Here is a 5,558-nt window from a genome sequence, read left to right on the forward strand (position 1 = left end):
ACTACTGCAAGAATCAATTCATGGCCGGATGGACCATATATATAAATATATATTCTATATATATATGTGAGGTGTGATTATGCTTGTCCATTCATAATAGAAGATATTTTGAAAGATATCTTAATTAAGATAAATGATATTTACAGTCGTAAAATACATAAATACCGTACAATCTTTTTTAAAAAAACAAGTAAATACAAGATCTATATAAGAAAAAGTGAGTGACTCGAACTGCCCGGTTGTCATTAGTATCTAAAACCTATCTAGTTAATGTTTATGTGCTATAAAAAGGTAGAAAAAAAATAAAGAAAGAAATTAAACAGTACGCCTCATTCATGCATGATCTTTGCCATTTTTTGACTTGGAGAACAAGAATTTATTGGGCCAAATTAGCCAATTATATATTCTGGTCAATTTCAAGACAATATATATATCACATGACAATTAATTTATGAAAAATGCTAAAATGAAGTTCTATATAAAGATAAAAATAACAAATCACATATTGATTAGGTGAAAATATGTAATATAGACTTCTATATAGAGTTATTCCTTATTTATATATTCTAACCAAATTCTCCTACCTTGCTTTGAAGAGAGAGAGAGAGAGAGAGAGAGAGAGAGAGAGAGAGAGAGTGTGTCAAATGATAATTTAGTTTTCTTGTTAATTTTTCCCTTGACTTATAATTGGAGGGGTTGCCAATAGAACGGTCTGGTTGGATCTTGACCGTCCATGTCGGCATATGGGCCCACTAGTAGCTAGTTAGTTGAGAAGAGAATTAGAGGGCAAGGAGACTAGGACGGTCATTGACGGTTGAGGATGAGTACGTGTTTTCTACGCCAGTTGGATTTGGAGAAAGAAGAGAAACCCGCCATTTGACTCTTTGCCACACGATCCAGCTAGCCGTATATATCGCTCCGATATCCTGTGTCGCACACTCGCGTGCCGACCCGTGTGGGTCCTGAGTTGACCCTTACCTACTCGAATCAAGTAAAGGTCAATAAGCATGCTAAGAAAACTAAAATTAAATAAATAAAAAAAGGAATTAATTTAAGGTCATTATAAGCATATGACCTTCAATATATATATTAATTGCTCATTATCTTAAAACTTTTGTTAGTCATGTTCAAGTGTTGCAAGTCATGTTTAATTAATTATTGATATTAGTGATTTATTAACCCACTAATTGATCATATTATTATTATATAGGTTTGCATATGTTTTTTCTTTGTATATTTTTTGGGATTAATTATATTTTCTTCATCGGTTGGTTAAATATATAACAAATTATTATCAACCGTTTATATAATTTAAGGAAAAATATAGTTATAAGTACAATTGTGTACTAATCTGTGTATTAATATGATGTGATTGGTCAAAAAGTAGATTTTATTAAAAACAGCGTTAATTTAAATTTTAAGTATGAATGAATCAGTATTAGTACACAGATTAGTACGCGACTGTGCTTGTATATAGCAAAATTCATAATTTAATGCGGTACGTCAGTTTCTAAAACTGATCTTTTTAATATCAAATAGACATCTTTGAAAAATCTTCTGCTTGCCCTTAATTGAATATGACTTGCGTGTTCGGGAAGAAAGAAAATTTTTAGGGGAGAAATAATAAAAAGAAAAAAAAGATTGACTCTCTCTCTCTCTATATATATATATTATCATCTAAGGCACAAAAAAAAAAAAAAAAAAAAAAAAAAAGGAAAAAAAAAACAGAAATCTCATATATGCATATATTTGATGATCATTCAATTACCCTAGGAATATTATTATTCATGTAGTACTACGTTGTAGTTGATATATATTAGGTGGTGGCAAGCATGTATGGTCCAAAATAATGATGTGGCCGGATGATGAATTACAAAAAACCAGCTAAAATAACCCTATCATGATGTACACATACAAACTTTTATATGAATATTAAAACGTATAACTACTATATATTTAGTTTCCACACGTGGGTTGCTCGCATGCATATGCATGCAGCAGCTTGGTAAAAACCCTTATTAATTAAAATAACTTCAAAAACATGCAATTATATATAAGGTCGACTTTCATGGCCAATATATCTTACATGACTTAGTGTCAACTGATCAGCTTGCTAGCTTTCGGTGATCATGTTAAAGAAAAACAAGTCGTTTTCCTTACATTTTCAATGAAATGATCTGTACGTAATTTCATGGATCTGACCTAACTTGCCTAGCTTTCGACTTTGTATATATACTACTCCCAAGTCAACTCAATTTTACACTATTTCTAGGCAATTACTTGCAAGTTATATGGATTTCGAATCTTTCGACTATATAGGCAAAGAAAACCATACACTTTCAGAAGGAACGTTTCATGTAATTACATCTAGGGGAGAAAGCGTTTAATTAGGCCAGCCGGCCGGGGGTGATAATCCTACCTTAAACACCTTTTCTATCAGAAAGACAATTCCTAATTAGACATGCACTATAGCATTTGAGCATTAATTAAAACAATAGAAATTTAATTAGATTTAACTCTAATTTATTGAAGGAAGCTACAAGAAAAACGGTCTTTTACGACCAATTTATTGTCACGAAAAGACTATTAACAACTAATTTTGGTTGTTAATAGTCTTTTCGTGACAATAAATTGGTCGTAAAAGGCCTTTTTTCTTGTAGTGAATTAAATTTATATATATATATATATATAGGATTCATCAGGTTCATCCTAGAAGGCATGATTAGACTTTTGTTAAATCTCATAATTAATTGTTTCATGATAATTAATTAGAAATAATCGTTTCTGCCGAAGGCCTATGGATTGATTGGTATAACCCTCAACCTTCAAAATGGAGGTCTGGAGTTTGAAAACCCCCTCCCCAAAATGTATAAAAAAAAAAAAAAAAAGAATAGTCGCTTCTATGGATATTTTGACATTGAAAATCACAAATGCGTTACAGAAAACAATTAGGCAGTTGATTGTTTAGTCAACTCATGTGCTATATATTGCACTAAACCGGACATGATATATGTATACCATATTGGCCTTTAGTTATAGTCTTTATGTTTCTCCTAACTTGTTGGCTTTTAAAGTAAAACTTTCTGATCTACTTGTTGGTCATAAAACACAAAGTAATGGTGAACAGAAAATAACAACAAATTAGATAACAATTTTTTTGGCTTTAAATGTCAAAGTACCGCCTTTCTCATTGCAAGAATATGGCTATCCATATCTGTTTTACTTGAAATTGATATATAATATATATATTCAGTTAGTATAAAAGTACTATTTGGTGTTTCGATCATTTTCTTCCTAAAAATAACTAATTGTATTTATAATTCATATGATCAAAACACAGAGAATTTTACATTAAATAGATGTATCGATCCATTTAAAATGAAATAGAGAGGATCACTGTCTATTAATATTGTAATCCACTATTCTAAGTACTCTTTGAAAGTGCTTTTTTCATATCTTTTCCCCTTATAAAATTATACGGGAAAAATGCATGCAGATCGAATTCAGGAAATTAATGTGAGCTGTAAAAAGGGAATGTGAGCTATAAAATTAGGTTCCAATTTTTATTTGTTGTGAGGTTCACAAACTGTTGACTATGATCTCCCTCCAAAATGTTGGAAGTGTTTGGATCAGAAGATGATCATAAAGAATCTTAGCTCCAGTACTTCACGAGATGGAAGGTGGATGAGCTAGGAGACCTTTCCATAGACAGGATATTGATATAGGATATGCAGTGAATCAGTTATATATCTAGCTATGTGGTTTAATGTGTAAAATTGTAGAAGAAACCAACTCTGACTAGAAATTAGACAAGGAGACCTTATAGCTAGCTAGCTATTTGGCAATTATCAACCAAGATTTAGATAATACCGATACATATACAATTTAAAAGTCATATAGTACAAGTCTTGATTTGAGGATAGGCCAAAAGTACTAACCTCTATAATACAATTGGTCTTTTATGAGAGAGGAAACCGTCACAAAAAATAACCAAAATGTCACTAAAAACATTTGGTGACGGTTTAAAACCGTCACGACTACTGTCACCTAATGTGCATCACAAAAAATAATTAGGGACAGTTTATTGTTCAACCATTACAAAAAATACTTTTAGTGATGGTTAGAGGTCTTTCGTTTGATGTCACATTCGAACCTGAGATTTTTGTGACGGTTAAAATCTGTTACAGAATGTAACGTTCGAACGTTCGAACGTTGACCTGACCAATTAACACTTGAATGAGAATAGTTGACATTCTTTGATTATGGTTCGAACGTATCATATTTACATTCAAACGCAAGTGGTACATGCGGAGTTAGTTCGAACATTGTGTTCATTTTGAGGGTAAGTACGTTCAAATGTTGGGTCGTACATTCGAACATTATTTTGTAATTTTGTGTAATTACGTTCGAACGCTTGTTATATACATTTGAATGTACAAATCAAAAATGTTAATTTCATAGAATTAGAAAACATACAAATTATATCATCGTATTAATATATTGTTAATATTATTTAATGTATCTATTGTTTTCAATTTCAATTCTCAATTATCTTTCATGTTAGTTTATCCAATTTAATATTAAATTATTGCACTTCAAATTTCAATTGTTTTAACGCTGTAATAATTGTTCCCAAATGATGTATTATTTTTTTAAAAAACTACATAAAATTTAAATTATAGTCATATTTACTAAATACTCTATCCAACGTTTGAATGTTACTCACTAACTTTCGAATGTCACTCACTAACGTTCGAACATCCTCACTAACTTTCAAACTTCACTCAATAACATTCGAATGTTGGCGCCAAAAAGTATTATAAAAATCTTTAATGTTCGAACGTTCATGTAACATTCGAAAATAAATTTTACTACATTTAAATATGAAAGGAATTCTCGTTTGAATTTAGTGACGGTAACTATTACAAAAACTAATTTTTTGTGACATTTTGAAAATTATCACAAATTCTAAAATATCACTAAATCTCAATTTTATTGTAGTGCCCTAGGGCGCTTAATTAGCTAGGTTACTTTCTTTCTAAATTCTTTCTAGTACTACTCTTTGAATAAGCTCTTCCGAATTCTTATAATATTCATTTTAAATATTTTTTGTGTGAACAATTAGAATGGGAATCAATTATATATGAGTTTAGTTATATATATATATATATTCTATGAGTTATGAGTTGAGTTATTTACTGCACTTTTGTCCGACTTACATCACATTGTGTTGATATGACATTATCCATCAACTATTAAATTATCTTTTATTTTTTAAAATATTAAATTCAATGGTCAAACCTGAACTTGCTACCACTAAGCTTAGGGTTGCAAGCATGCAGCCTCGGCCCCCAACCAGACATGGCCATGGGTCTATGAAGAGACCCACTTCACGTCGTGGGACATTCATCAATATGGCATGAAAAAGAAGAAGCAGAAGGCAGAAAGAGAAGATGAGATTGTGGCGGATTTGGAAAAAAAAAAAAAAAAAAAAAAGAATGTTTCTATGGATTTTAGTATATTTACTATGCAAGCGGGCAAGTATGTATCCCACTCGT

The sequence above is a fragment of the Carya illinoinensis genome, chromosome 9 (assembly GCF_018687715.1).
Source record: "Carya illinoinensis cultivar Pawnee chromosome 9, C.illinoinensisPawnee_v1, whole genome shotgun sequence".
Taxonomy (NCBI): domain Eukaryota; kingdom Viridiplantae; phylum Streptophyta; class Magnoliopsida; order Fagales; family Juglandaceae; genus Carya; species Carya illinoinensis.